A 15,312-nucleotide genomic window follows, 5' to 3' on the forward strand; every position below is an offset into this window, starting at 1 on the left:
AGACCAAAAGGAAGCAATGTCATTCCCTGTCATGATATGCAGCATAAAACTATCTGGCTGAGGGTTTGATTTCTAAGCAGCAAAGGCTTGAACCTCCAAGCACCTTGATCTGCTCGGTGTCTGCAGGGATGAACTGACTCGAGAGGAAGGCTTCCAAAAGCCTTCCCCTCACTGAAAACTGACTGCATTCCGGTCAGTGCACTGCACTGAGGATTACGGTAAAACTAGCTGCTTTGATAGCAGCACATGGTAGACCTTAGCTAAGTGAAATTTGGTGGAAGTTTTGCCTAGAGGCTAAACGTGATGGCACCCTTGTTTTACCAGTGATTTTGCAGTCCAGCTGAAAAGAGGGGGAGACATGAGAAACACCTAGTTAAGAATCATGGGGAAATGGTTGATTATGCTGTAATCCTTGCTAATTTGTAACCCTTCTCTTGATATTTATCTTTGGCCTTCTTCTCCTTCTTGACTTTCTTGTCTTTTTTTCATTTCTGATGACCTGAAAGCTCTTTGTCCCTCTTTCTGTGAGTTTTTCCCCTATTTGGCCAGATTTGTTTTCTTTTGCTGGGAGAGGACGGAGCTGTCCATCCAAGCAAAGTGTTTGTCTTACCGGCTTTGAGCATGAGCTTGAAAACGCTTGTCTGTAGGGACGCTGACTGCAGGACAGTCACTGCTCCAGAAGACTCCTTCCAGCCTGGTTTTGATCCAGGAGCAGGGAGAGTCTTGGACGAGGATGGGATTTGAGCCCATGTGCACAGCGTAGAATAGATTAGCAGTGCATCACGGTAACGTCTTGGCCACCTCTTTGCCAACAACTTTGTTGTTGTCAGTTTGTGCCTTTCAGCTTTGGATAAAACAAATCCAGCTAGGCTGTGTTCTTTGGGACTTGTGGTTTTGTTTTGGAGCATCAGGGCCGACCCTGCAGGGGTGGCTTCTCGACCGCAGGGGGAAGTCTGAATGACGTGTCCTGTGTTCTTGTAGGCAAGCACTGCATCACACAGACCCACGCGCTCTCGTCTGGTGTGGGGATGGGAATTTCCCCTTTTCCTCCTGGGTTTCCCAGATCAGTTTGTGCGAGTGGAAAAGAGCATTCCCTGGTGAGCAGGGCAGGCGCGGGAAGGCTCCCAGCACATCAAGGGGCTGGTGAAGACACGGCCACGAGATGCTTTTGGGAAAGCATTTGGGATTCATTTGTGACTGCTCATGCTTCCCTTCCTTCTCCTCTTTGGAGGATGACACAGGGCAGAATGGCATGCCTTCACTAAAGCCTGATTTGTTATGCTTTGGCTGTAATAAAGCGTGTGCCTTGTGCTTGGTGCTGATCCCTGTCCTGTTGATCCTCCTCCCCGTTCCCTCCCAGTGTAACACCCCTGAGCATGACCCATCTCTGCACACCCAGAGGTGTGAGCAGGAAGGGCAGTGGCAGCAGCCCCACGAGCGATGACCCCTCTTTTGTCACAGCCTCCCCAGTTGAGGAGACAGGTCCTTCCTTGTGTAATTGCCCAGCTGGAGTCACCCTGACGCTGTCTCCTGGGTGTCACCCTGGAGGGACAGGCACAGTGAGAGAAGCACAGGGTTTCCGCCGCTTTGTCCGTCATAGCTCATGGTGATTGTGAGCAAAGCCCAGGGTGCTGGGCAGCATAGTCCCCCTGGCCCGCTGCCAAGAGGACTCTGTTCCTGGGTGCACTGGAACCACCAACCTTACAGTTAACAGCCGAACACACTCCCTGCAATCCCAGCTTCCCCCAACCCAGCCTGCGGGCCAGCAGGAGGGTGTGAATGCTGCTTTCTGCTGAGGCTCCCAGGGCACCGGGGGACAACAGGGCTGTGCTTGGCAAGGACATGTCATGGGACGAGAGTCTGTCCCAGCCCTTGGCAGGCTCCGAGGGGATGTAGCTCAGTGGAAGAGCGCCTGCTCCGCATGCAGGAGGTCCTGGGCTCAATCCCCAGCATCTCCAGGGGTGCTTTTGTCCTAAATCTCCATCCCCCCGCAGGGGTGAGGGATGGGGAATGGAGGCATCGCCCCTCTCCACAAATGGTGGGCTCACCCTCTCATGGGATGTCCTACGGCATGTGCAGCTCCCCAGGTAGGAAGTGACCAACCGGCTCACTATCTGAAATGACATCCCTGGGCAAGGGAAGAGGGAGTTAACACTGACACTGCTGGGATATGGTTTTATATGTTGCTACTTTTGCAACAACTTGCTTAGCCAGCAACAGGGAAACAGGCAGGAGCTGCTAGGTCACTGAGTGCATCAAAAAGCCCTCTCAGGAGAGATCACAGCCCTGCGGGACAGGAGGGGCGGCATGTATGAAGGCAACAGGACTGGATGCTGGCTGAGAGGTGTTTTTTAGCTGCAGCAGCAGGATAGGCCTGGACAGGCAGGCAGGCAGGTAGGTGCTGTGAAGGCATCAGGTGCACCTGACCACAGGAGGTGGGAGCTCAGCAGGAGGGAGAGGGGAGGCAGGTGGAGGTGGCCCCTGGGACATTGCTGATGAATCACTTGTGTCCCAGCAGCATCTGGCCAGCAGCAGGTGAGCAGGCACTGGGGTCACCACAGGCAGTGGGAGCTGATTCAGCAGCTGGGGAGGTGGGAGCTGGAGCAGGAGAGGGAGAGGCAGGCAAAAGCACAATGGTGGTGTGTTGCTTGTGAGGACGCGTCCATTACGCTCACCCAAGTGGCCAGCAGTGGGCAGGCAGGCATTGTGAGGTCATCGATGGCATCACAGAGGCTGCCCGCCTCTTGGGAGGAGGCGAGAGGGAGGGACAGGTGAAGGTGACAGGTGACATTGGTGGGTTTGATTGTGAGGTTTCCCCTTTCGCAGCAGCTGATTGGTCAGCAGCAGGTGGGCAGGTATGTGAGCGCCTCAGAGACTTCATGAGGTGGACACGAGAGCCTAGAGGGAGGAATGAGGGAGAGGCAGGTAGCCATGACACTGCTGGCATAGTGACTGTGAAATCACCTCTAGGACGGCAACCTGATTGGCCAGCAGCAGGCAGGCACTGTGAGGTCATCAAGGGGAGGAGAAAGCCCTCAGGAGAGAGGAGAGCTCCTGAAGAGGGCAGAGGCAGGTGAAAGTGGCATGGGTGGGAGCTTGTTTGTGAGGTCACTTCTGTTGCAGCACTCTGACTGGGCAGCAGGCAGGCTGGTGCTGTGAGGTCCTGAGGCAGATCCGAAAACCTTCCCCATGGAGATGAGAGCTCAGGGGGAGGGGAAAGGGAGAGGCAGGTTAGAGGGACCTGTCTGGGATGTTGATTGTGAGGTCAATTCCTTACATCAGCTGCAGTGGCCGTTAGCATGTGGGGCAGCAGGGAGGTGTTGTGAGGTCATCAAGAGTGTTGGAAAACTCCCAGCAGCAGAGAGGAGAGCTCAGGTGGAAGAGAGAAGCGAAGCACAGGAAGGTGGGAGGAGGACAGTGCAGGGATGATGATGTTGCTTCCTTTGCCCTGTGGCAAGCTCTTTGGGATTGAAGCTGTAACGGTGCTACAAGGATGACGTTCAGATTTGTGCGATACGGTCCCTTGTCAACCGAAATGGATTATGTGTCCTCTGGAGCAGTCACATAGGACCACGGGCCAGCTGGATAGGAAGGATTCCCTGGCACAACCCCATTCAGGGACTCTCATCCAACCCAGCTGAAGGTGCTGTTGCAAGGACACCTGTGGTGGAGGCTACCATCAACAGCCAGACAGCAGCCAACTATCCTGTTCCAGAGGTTTGGATTCCCCACATGAGCCTTACCCTAAGCAGAAGATCCCAGTGAATTAGATTTTTGTTTTAAAACAAACACTCTGTCCATGACTGTCTGTGAAGCAAATACCTCACTGTGATGCATCACCTTCTGGCACTGGACTCAGGCACTTGCGTGTTGCCCCTCTGCTCCTGCTGTGGGCTCTGCATGGAGCTTCAGAGCAGGCATGCTGTCTCCTACAGCCAAGGCCAGAGATTTGGCTTTGAGTCTGCCTGGCAGGCTTTGGCCTGGCAAATGTCTCCTGGGGATCCCAGAGCCGTCATCCTGGCGATGGAACAGGGCCACGTCTTCATTTTGTCCCTCTTTGTCTGTTTCTGGCCCACGTCCGGGTGTGTGTGCGTAGTGCCATTTCTGCAGCTGAGCAGAGGGGTCCTTGTGCGAGTGCTTGGGGAGAGCATGACCTTGGGTGGGGGCTGAGCCAAGGCTTGCATCTCCCTGTGGGGTGGGGCAGGGCAGGGGCTGGTGCAGCCCCAGGGCTGGCTGAGTGGGTGCTCACCCCAGAGCAGAGGGGTCGACGGGGCAGAGCAGGGAGCCCGTGTTGCTCTTCTCCACCCTTACTGTGAGAAGCCCACGGGAGAAGAGCGTTCCCAGAGTGAGATTCCACGGAGGTGGGTAATGCACATGGGCACTCTAACCACAACCCCCGTCCCCATGAGAAATCCCCTCTTCTACTGGGCTCAGGCTCCAGCCCTGCATGTCCCACAGGGGGAGATGGGCCAGGACTGGGCAGGAAGGGGGATGTCTCGGTGCAGGGGCTGCAAGCAGGGAGGCTCCAACTCCCAGGGCCAGAGGTGGTGTTTGAGCCCCAGCTCCTCCCAGAGCCCCCATGGTCACCCCACCCCTGCCCTGCCACCCTGGGGATGTGCTTGTGATAGCACGGGTGTCCCCTGGCAGAGAGCAGCGCACGTGCGGCCAGAGCCAGGCAGAGCAGGGCTGCGTCCCCAGGAAGGGCCAGGCAGAGCAGGGCAGACCCTGAGCAGGACCAGTGCAGCCCAGCTCTCCTGCAGCGCAGCCAAGGGCTGGACACGGCCCCAAGTCCTGCGCTCCCCGCAGCCATGCAAGTCCCAGAGCCCAGGCTTGTGCAGGGCCCCTGAGCAGCTCCAAGGGGAGAGCCTGGGAGCACTGAGGGGAAGAGCAAGAGCTGGCCCTTGGCCACACTGTGCTGTGGCCCTGAGGTGTAAATGTCAGCCTCTTCCACAGCTCGGTGGGTGCAGAGCTTCAGGACAGAAGAGGCTGGTGCAGGACCAGGTGCCTGCAGAGCAGGTGCTCCAGCAAGGAGGTGTGTGCCCCAGAGCAAGAGCCCCTCTGCGCCCTCGGGTCCCCCTGCCCTGGCTCACGCAGCCCTGCTGGGACTGAGCCCTGAGGCCAGTGGGACAGAGAAAGGAAAGAGAAAAAGGCAAAGTAAAAAAAAGGGGAGCATAACAACTGCAGTGTAAGGAAGGAAAACTAAAGCCAGGAAAAATTCTGCTCTCAGAACCTGCAAGTCTAGACACAGACTCCCAGACTCTTTTGCATATTGCTTTAGATAGATAGGAATATAGATATACATAACAGCCACAGATATAGATGCATTTGGTGACTCTTTCCCCCATTCCAGGACATCTCTCCGAGTAGCTCAGGTGTCAGCTCAATGAGGGAAAGGAAATGAGCCAGGGCGAAAGAGGAGGGTGTTTCTGTGTGTTTGGCCTCAGTTCCACTGCCTGTCAGTGTGTGGCAAGGGCAACCCATCAGGAAGAGCCAGCAGGGTGCGGAGAGCCCCCGGATGGAGGAGGGAACGCAGTTTGGGTGCCAGATGCTGCACAGCCGTGGAACCCTTTTCCCTGCTCAAGTCCTGTGTGAGAGGTTGCTTGCCTGTGGGCACCAGGGTGCAGCTGGTTAAAAACCTGGCCTAGGAACAGGCTCAGCTCCCATTGGCGCCCGCTTTAGGAACAGACATGAAATCTTCTCACCGTGGACATGTGCCCCTGTGAACATCCTTGGGGCTGGGCCTGTGCCAAGGCTGAGGGCTGAACCATGACTTTGGGCTGGAGCCTGCATGGTGTTGTGATCCCTTCTCCAGCCCACTGCCCTCTCCCTCCTCTGCCTCCTGCACTGCTCAAGGAAACGTCCTCTCTCATCATTGCCTGCTCCCATCCCCTGCACCCTGCACGCAGATATTCCCCTGCACTGACCCAAACTGGTGGCCCAGGTGAGGCAGCTCCTTCTTGTGTCCCTGCAGCCCAGAAGCGGGAGGGCAGAGGGGTGGGGGTGGATGGGAGGCAGGAGGAGGGGGGGGGTCCCCGCGCTGCCCAGGGCCCTGCTGCCTCACAGCCCCTGCCGGGAAGGAGCCAGCTCTGGGCTGTGCCAGGAGTGCTCGGGGCTCTGTGAGTACCATGGCAGCCAGGAGCAGCCCCCAGGAAGGGGAGAGCCTGTGGAGGTGGAGGAGGGGAAATCCCAGGCCCTGCACCCGAGCAAGCTGCTCTGTGCCATGCACTGGGGCAGCAGGAAGCAGAGCTCCCTCCCAGCCACTCTGGGGAGGTGATCCCCAGGCAATGAGCCCCTCCCTCTGGGGCTGGCTGGGGTGTTCAGGGCCCTGCTCTCACCTCTGGCTCCCGCCTGTGCGACTACAGCCCAGGGCTAAACCTGTCACTGCACTTCTGCGGTGGTCTCTGTGCCTTGGGACCAGGGTGGCCCAGGCAGAGCCCCCGGGAAAGGAGCAAGCAGGGCCACTCCTAGGCTGTGGACGCTGGCCCTCCCTTCCCAGAGGGGCGTTACGGGACCCTACAGAGAGACCCATTTTGGCTGGAAACTGTGTGTGTGGTTTCCAGGATGGAAATGTCTCCGCCAGCAGGAATACTCTCCAGCTGGGCTGGTCACCAGTATCCCACTCCAGGGACCACGGACACTTGCAGGTGCCCAGCCTGTCCCCGAGCCTGCTGCTCCTGAGACGTGCCCCTTCCCCACTGCCGGGTCTTGGTGCTTTGCTCTCCCTGATCAGCCTCAGGGAGACACCCTGACCCCTGGGAAGGGAAGCACCACATCTGGCTCAAAACCCCAAAGGCTTTCATAAGAACAAATAGCAACGAGCAGTGTAAAAGTAGAGAATTAAAAATAGAGGGAACACAGAGCTCTTTCTGCTACCGCTGTGAGAAGGGAGACTGGTCTCTGGCACTGCAGACGGGCCCTGCAGATGCCCCCAGCAGGGGAGAGGGGTTTTGGAAGGGTCCATCGCCAGGGGGTGCTGCATGCTTTGTGGGTGTTGGTGCTGCACCTGGCTGTGGGCATGACAGGAGGAGCCATGGGGGACCCCAGAGGAGGAGACACCGAGGAACTTGTGGGGGGACCCAGAGGAAGCATCGTGCACCTCGCCAAGGACCCCATGCCCCAGAAGAGCTGTGGGGGACCCCTACGTCCTAGAGGAGGAGGAAGAGGAGGCACCGGTCTGGAGGCAACACTGCTGGAGACATCCAGAGCCCTGTATGGATTGTGGGTGTCTGGGGAGATGCTGGAGGTGCTGGGCATGGGACGCAGCGCCACATGCAGGATTGGGGAGCCCTGTGGCTCAGGGGCAACTGTATGGGGGAGGGGGGGGAGCAGGGCTTGAGGAGGCTCTGTGGGGATTCAGACCGGCCATTCTTGGGGTACTAAGGAGCGCCAAAAGGTGCACAGAGGGACCTGGGGCGTACCGAAAGGGGCACAGATGTGCCCTGATGGGACTGCAGGGCGACTCACATGCCTTCAGATGCCCCAGAGGTGGTGGTGAGTGCAGCAGCTTGCTTGCTTTGCCTTTGGGTTTGCCGCAGGGCCCCACAAGCACGCACACTCCCATGCCCTCCGTCCCCTCCTGCTCTCCAGCTGTATCCGCCTGCTCTCCATGGCATCTGTGCTCCTCCTCCCACACTCACCCTGCAGCCCTCACCAGCCCCATCTGCCCCAGCCTTCCAGGTGAGCACAAGACAAAGCTTTTTAATACGGGCATGGGCAAACACAGGAACAGGACTTCCCAGGCAGACTGTGGTGTCTTCATCCTTGTGCAAGCCCAGTGGGACGTGGCCCGGAGGCACCTGCTCTGCTGAATGTGCTCTGCACAGGGGGCGGGCTGGCAATTGGGGGACGCCGAATTATGGGATGCTCAGTCCGCGCCGGCCCCTGGGCCTGGGTGCCACCGCTGCCAGGCTCTCCGCAGACGGGCGCGCAGGGCTTGGAAGGGGAAGCCTGGTGGCGGTGCTTTCCTGGGCGCTCGGAGGACGAAGACTGTGGATATTGCCAGGCAGCGGACTGTGGGGCTGCTGTCCTTGTCCAAGCGCTGAAGGACTGAGATGGGAGGAAAGAGAGCAGCGATCAAGCCCTGTATCAGCAGAGACCCCAGGCCCCTCCTCAAGAGAGGGCCAAGAGAGAGCAGGGCACAAGGGGATCTGTCTGTGCTCAGTGATCCCCCAGATGCCCCCCAGATTCCCTTCAGGAAAGGTATGCAAGAGCCCTCCGGCCTGGCGCAGGCCATGGGTGCCCTCTGCATAGTCAAAAACACCGGCCCTCAAATACGCCGGACATTCCCTCCGTCTCCAGCCCCGGCCTCCTCCCGCCAGCCCCGGCCGACCCCGCGTGCCCTACGCACGGCTGCACATCTCCTCCAGCTCCTCTTCGCGCCAGTCCAGGAGCTGAGCAGCAAGCCCTAGGCACACACAGCCCATCACAAGGTGAGACCCAGCCAGGGGAGAGGGATTTGGGGCTGGGGAGAGAGACGTGGGCAGTGGGGAGACGGACCTGGGCACTGGGAGAGGAACCTAGCGCTGGGGAGAGAGACGTGGGCAGTGGGGAGATGGACCTGGGCACTGGGACAGGAACCTAGCGCTTGGGAGAGGGACTCAGGGGCAGTGGGGAGACGGATCTAGAGAGTGGGAAGAGGGTCCCACATGTTGGGGAGAAGGATCCAAGCATTAAGGAGTGGGTCCTGGGGGGTTGGGGAGGGGGAGCCAGGGGCTGGGGAGAGGGAGCCAGGGGCTGGGGAGAGGGACATGGGGCCTGAGGAGAAGGACCTTGGGGCTGGGGAGAGGGTTGTGGGTGTCCGGAGGGGTCTCACCGATGAAGCGCACAGCCTGCTCGCGCAGAGTGGCCCGGGGGTCCTCCAGGTACCGGCAGCTGCAGCTGACATACTCGCTGGCTATTGGCCCAGCCTTCCGCAGCTGCAGAGACCCCCCAGTACAGGTGTTGGCACTGCCAGGCCTGTCCCCCTCCCTGGGACACCCGCCCCCCTCTCTAGGACAGGCGTTGGCAACTTTGGGCCCATCCCCCCTCCCAGGACAGGCGCGGGCACAACCGGGACAGGGGCTAACACAGCTGGGACACGTGCTGTCACTGCTGGAAAAGGTGTTGGCACAGAAGGGACAGTGGCTGGCACCAGCAGCACTGCCAGGAGAGGTGCTGGCACCTCCAGGACATTCCCAGCGGGTACAGCTGGGAGAGAGGCTGGCTCCACCAGGAAAGATGCTGGCACGGGGGCTGGCTCCACCAGGAGAGGTGCTGGCACCGTTGGGACGGGGGCCAGCACCACCAGGTCAGGCCTGCCACTGCTTGGGCCTCCTCACCAGGCATTCGCCGATGTGCCAGGTCTGCACCGTCTTGGCCAGCTTCCGGAGCTGCTTCCAGCTGAGGAGCTTTGCGGCCTCCACGAGGGCTGTCTGGGCAGCCTGGGGAGGAGTGGGGAGATGGGCGATGGCACCGTGGCCAGGCCGGAGCCACCCCATGGCCACTGCCTGGGGTGCCTACCACGGTGGCCTCATGGCCCGCCACGGTGCCCTGTACCTGTGCCACACCGAGGTGTGGGTCACTCAGATGGAAGAAGAGGGGCAGCAGCCCCTGGCGTGCCAGCTGCTTCATCTGCTGCCTCTCGCTGCCTACTGTCCGGCCCAGCAGCTCCCCAAAGAGCCGCATGGCCAGTTCCCGCACCGTGCTGATCTCCTGCGGGGGCAAGCACAGCAACCTCAGCCGCGGTGGGCGGGGGGAGAACCACAAAGGGCCTCCTACCAGCTCCCCACCACCATCCTCACGTTGGGAAAGAGGGGCAGGAGGTCGTGGGCCAGCTGCACAGCCAGGGGGCTGATTTGCCGCGGCTCGGCGTGGTGCAGCACGTTGCGCAGCACGGCCAGGGCCTTGGCGTCCATCTCCCCATCGGCATCCTGCAGCCGCTCCACCACATCTGGGATCACCTTCAGCATCTTCCTTGCCTGCAGGGAGACATGCAGCATTTTCCTCATTCCACTGGTGGCAGAAGTGCTCGGGACACAGGCACCGGCGGCGAGAGCTCACTCACTGTGGAGGGTCTTCCAGAGAGGGTGAGGAGGCCACGGAGTGCCAGCCAGCGCATGACCTGGCGCTCATTGCCCAGCCGCACCTGGCAGAGGCTCAGCGCCACCTCATCGGCCAGCACACACAGATCGGGACACCGCAGCAGCTGCAACGGCAAAGGGCCGGGGTGGCACAGGGACTCATGGCCACCCCCAGGACTAGGACCCCAGTGCGTGATATGGCATCCCTGCTGCCACCTCCCACTTGGCCCAGCCCCAGCCCCAGCCCCAGCAGCAGCGCTGCATCCCCAGCCCCACGCCCTACCCCTTGTCCTCATCCTCACCCCCCGGCCCTAGCCCCGGCCCCACGTCCCCAGCCTGGGCCACAGCCCCTCTTCTCCAGCCCCATCTGAATCCCCTCAGCCATGACCCCCACCCCACCCCCCGTCCCTATCCCCACATCCTACCTCGATGAGGAAGGCCATAGAGGGGATCTCCAGGCACTTGTCCTTGTCCCTCAGAGCCAGGCTGAGGTTCAGGAAGATCTTGGCACGCTCCTCCAGAGGGTTCCCCTGCATCTGCCTGGCAATGGACAGGAGAGGCAGCATGGCAGCCAAGACAGATGGGCAAACTGCACCAGGAGCCCGTGGGGCCACCAGAGTGGGATGAGGGGCCAGGGAGGGCAGGGGGCTCACCTGGCCAGCAAGGCAACCCCTGTCAGGTGGGTCCCGGGCCGACTGATCATCTCCCAGCCGCCCTGCCCTTCCATGGCAGTGACCTGCTCCCCGTAGCCAGTGCAGCACAGCAGGGCCTGCATGGCTTGCACGGCCACCCTGCCCGGGGAAAAGAGCACTGGTTTATCACTCCGTACTCTGGCATGGGCAGCAGGGGACGGGCCTGGGGGACTGGGTACCTGACAGGCCTGGGAGGCATGAGTTTGCCCTCGTGGTTGAAGGCAGGGATGTCCTCTTGCGCCTCGATGAGGGCAAAGGACAGCTGGAAGAGGAGGGCCAGGAAGAGGCGGGGGAAGAGCGCCTTCACCTCCTGTTTGCAAGTGTGCTGCAGGAGGATGATGTTCAGTGCCCGGGTCACCTGCAAAAAAAAGTCAATGACAGCCCTTGCTAGTACCACAGCTACATGCACGACGAGGCCTCCCTCTGGGGCAACTCACAGTCAGCGGGAGGATGCGGGTGAGGTCCTGCGCGGTGGTGCCTGGCTTGCAGAGGGGCCGGTGCTGCAGCATGCAGAGCAGCTCCTGCAGCACCCTCTCAGCTGCCAGCGACTGGGAGACCATCAGCACCCACATGGCCACGGCAACACTGTGAACCCGAGCCAGAAAGGCTTGGCTCAGCATCCCACGATCCCGCTCACCCGTTCCGGGGCTGGCCGACCCGGTGGCTCTACGAGGCCTGGAGGGAGCCCAGCTCCAGCCCTGGGGCTGCTGCACTCAGGCTGGCAACGTGGCAGGCGTACCTGTCACAGGCTGGGGAGCAGCTCAGCAGGCCAGTGACCACTTCACTCGGGTAGCGGCATGCCAGGTGGAGAAGGAAGGGCTTGAGGATGTCCTGGGCTGCGGCCTCACGGATGCACGGCAGGTTCTCATAGATATGCACCACAGCCAGCTGCACCTGCAAGGGACACGGGTTGGCAGCAGCTTGCTGCCACAGGGAAACTGCTGCCAGATTCACGCTCTGCTTGAGAGCCCTGGGTTTGAGGACCATTGCCAGCGGGCTGGAGGCTTACGTGCTCTGGCTTGGCGGCGCAGTATCCCATCATATCCTCGAGCATACGGGTTGCCGCTGCGGTGTCATAGGCACTCGTGCTTTTCATGCCCTCGAGGGCCACGAGGACCGCATCTGTCTGCGAGGCCTCCTGCGAGGCCTCCGTGGAGCAGCTGCGGGGTCCGTCCTCCTTCTTGACCCAGGCCTCCATGGGGCGGCTGGGGGGACGGTCCTCATCCCCAGCCCATACCGCCGTGGGGCAGCGAGGGGGTCTCTGCACCATGCTGGGGCCGGGGCCCAGGCGAGACACAAAGACACAGTGGGGAAGGCGAGGTCCTTCACGGGGCCGTGGGGCCACGCCGGGGGGTGGCTGAGGGAGCTCCCTGGGGAGATCCCAGCCGTCTCCTCCCCACGCACTGAGGTGACACCGTGGGGCACCAGGTGACACCGTGGAGACCATGGGGGTCACAATGGGGGGGGGGTGGCAGGAGTCACAAAGGGCCCCGACATCACCCTTGGCTGGTCTCTGCTGCAGCTCCCGGCAGCAATGTGTCCCCAGGGGCTGGCTGGGGGGTGGGTTGGCGGCGGGGGCGGGCGCTGCTCGTTCGCTAATCACACAAGTGTCCCCTGTGAAGGGCCACCTCTGAGCCGCAGGTTGCCGTGTGGTTCTGAAAAGGGGAGGTTGGTGAGGGGTCCCCAGGTCCCCAGGGGCAGCCAGGGGGCTGGGGCACCTGAGGGCAGCTGGGGCAGGGGCAGCCATGGGGCAAACTGGCGGGGGGAGGAGGCCTAGGTGACCCTGACCCAGGGCAAGCAGGTGCCCCCCGTTGCTGCCCTAAAGCTCCCACTGACACCCCAAATAGCTCCAAACCATTCCCAAACCTTCCTAAAAGCCTCAAATACCCCCAGACTGCTCAAGTGCCCCCCCTCCAAGACCCAGAAAGACACACTGAAACCTGCCACAGAGGCTCCAAAATGCCTTCAGACTTTGCTTCCGAGGGCCAAAATCCGCCCAATAGCCCACACTGCTGCCTAAACACCCCCAAAACTTCCACAGGGCCCCCAGACATGCAAATCCTGCCCCGGGGCTGGTACTGGCAGCAGACAGGAGGGCTCCCCGCCACCTACTTCCCTCCAGGTCTTGCTGCCCTGAGAGGGAGACCACGATTGAGGGTTCCCCCCTTTCCCTAGCACTGGCAATTCCCCTCCATCCCTCCCTCCTCTTTTGCCCTTCTGCCCCTCTGCATGCCCCGTACCTCTCCATGCCTGCCCACCTCTCCGTCTGTCCCTGCCTTCAGCTACCACACTGCTCTTCCCCCCTCTCTTCACGTGGCCATCTCTCCCCCTCTTCATCACCCACCTCCATCCCTCTTCACCTTCCTCCATCCTACTGTTTGTGCATCCTGCCTGTCTGACTCTCCAGCCCTCTTCTCCTCTCTTCCACGCCCCATCCCTCTCTCTCCAGCCTCCATCCATCTCGTGGGCTCTCCAGCCTTCCAGTTCTCTTTCACACCCTCTGTCCAGTTCCCCCTCCTCTAGTCTTCTGGCCACCTCTACATCCCTCTTGTCCACCCTTCTGCTCCCCATTCCTCTGCCCAGCCCTCTGGCCCTCTCTTTCTGGCCTTCCGTCCTCCTCTCAAGCTCTCTTTCAACCTTTGCAGCCATCTGTCTGCCTCTCCATGCCCCTCTTTCCTCTTTTCTCTCTCTCTGTCCAACTCCCCCCTCCATCTTTTCTCTCTCTCTATTCCTCTGTCCACCTCTACATCCCTCTTCTCTTCTCTTCTGCTCCCCATTCTCTGTGCGGTCCTGCATCCTTCCCTCAGCTCCCCCTCTCCCTCTTTTTCTCTGGGCCTCCATCCTTCTCTTTCTTTCCCCATCCCTCCTCCCAGCTCTCTCTCCCTCTCCCTCTGTCCAGCTCTGGCAGGCCCTGGCACCATGGGGCACACACCCACCTCGGCTGGGATGGAGGAAGAGTCTGGGCAGGGTGAGTGGGGCCTTCAGCACTCACAAGGATATACCCTGTCTCTTCCTTTCTCTTCCTCTTGTAAAGCAGAGGAGCGGAGGTTGAACCTCGAGTATCATTACATGAAGAGCACACAACCAGCCTGCGCCTGTAGCCAAGCAGTACTTGAGATGCCCTACTCCAAGGCACTATTTCCCGTGAGATATTTACCTGGCAATTTAAAACGTTCAGCAGGACTACAAGTACATTTTTGGAAAGAGGGTCTCAAGTGAAAACATTTAAAATAAAGTTTGTTTCTTAGGATAATTCTGAACACAAATGTGAAGAACCACTTATGATTGGTTTGAATGTTATTGTTTTGATAATAGATTTTCCAGTGTTAATGGTTAGCATTGTTTTGGCGATGGTTGGTGTTTTGATGATGGTAAATTGCATCCGATGGTAGGTATAGTCCGAGCACTGAAGGCTTCTCTCAGTAAGCTCTGCATCTGAAAGACCAAAAGGAAGCAATGTCATTCCCTGTCATGATATGCAGCATAAAACTATCTGGCTGAGGGTTTGATTTCTAAGCAGCAAAGGCTTGAACCTCCAAGCACCTTGATCTGCTCGGTGTCTGCAGGGATGAACTGACTCGAGAGGAAGGCTTCCAAAAGCCTTCCCCTCACTGAAAACTGACTGCATTCCGGTCAGTGCACTGCACTGAGGATTACGGTAAAACTAGCTGCTTTGATAGCAGCACATGGTAGACCTTAGCTAAGTGAAATTTGGTGGAAGTTTTGCCTAGAGGCTAAACGTGATGGCACCCTTGTTTTACCAGTGATTTTGCAGTCCAGCTGAAAAGAGGGGGAGACATGAGAAACACCTAGTTAAGAATCATGGGGAAATGGTTGATTATGCTGTAATCCTTGCTAATTTGTAACCCTTCTCTTGATATTTATCTTTGGCCTTCTTCTCCTTCTTGACTTTCTTGTCTTTTTTTCATTTCTGATGACCTGAAAGCTCTTTGTCCCTCTTTCTGTGAGTTTTTCCCCTATTTGGCCAGATTTGTTTTCTTTTGCTGGGAGAGGACGGAGCTGTCCATCCAAGCAAAGTGTTTGTCTTACCGGCTTTGAGCATGAGCTTGAAAACGCTTGTCTGTAGGGACGCTGACTGCAGGACAGTCACTGCTCCAGAAGACTCCTTCCAGCCTGGTTTTGATCCAGGAGCAGGGAGAGTCTTGGACGAGGATGGGATTTGAGCCCATGTGCACAGCGTAGAATAGATTAGCAGTGCATCACGGTAACGTCTTGGCCACCTCTTTGCCAACAACTTTGTTGTTGTCAGTTTGTGCCTTTCAGCTTTGGATAAAACAAATCCAGCTAGGCTGTGTTCTTTGGGACTTGTGGTTTTGTTTTGGAGCATCAGGGCCGACCCTGCAGGGGTGGCTTCTCGACCGCAGGGGGAAGTCTGAATGACGTGTCCTGTGTTCTTGTAGGCAAGCACTGCATCACACAGACCCACGCGCTCTCGTCTGGTGTGGGGATGGGAATTTCCCCTTTTCCTCCTGGGTTTCCCAGATCAGTTTGTGCGAGTGGAAAAGAGCATTCCCTGGTGAGCAGGGCAGGCGCGGGAAGGC

At 59.2% G+C, this 15,312-nt stretch overlaps 1 non-coding gene across 1 annotated transcript; it reads left to right on the forward strand.

The window, feature by feature from the left end:
* The first annotated feature begins 1,886 nt into the window (after positions 1–1,886).
* TRNAA-CGC (transfer RNA alanine (anticodon CGC)) lies at positions 1,887–1,958 on the forward strand. Its single transcript has one exon. It is a non-coding gene; the product is annotated as a tRNA-Ala (tRNA).
* Positions 1,959–15,312: the final 13,354 nt, after the last annotated feature.

Source organism: Struthio camelus, chromosome 22 (genome assembly GCF_040807025.1).
Source record: "Struthio camelus isolate bStrCam1 chromosome 22, bStrCam1.hap1, whole genome shotgun sequence".
Classification (NCBI taxonomy): Eukaryota; Metazoa; Chordata; class Aves; order Struthioniformes; family Struthionidae; genus Struthio; species Struthio camelus.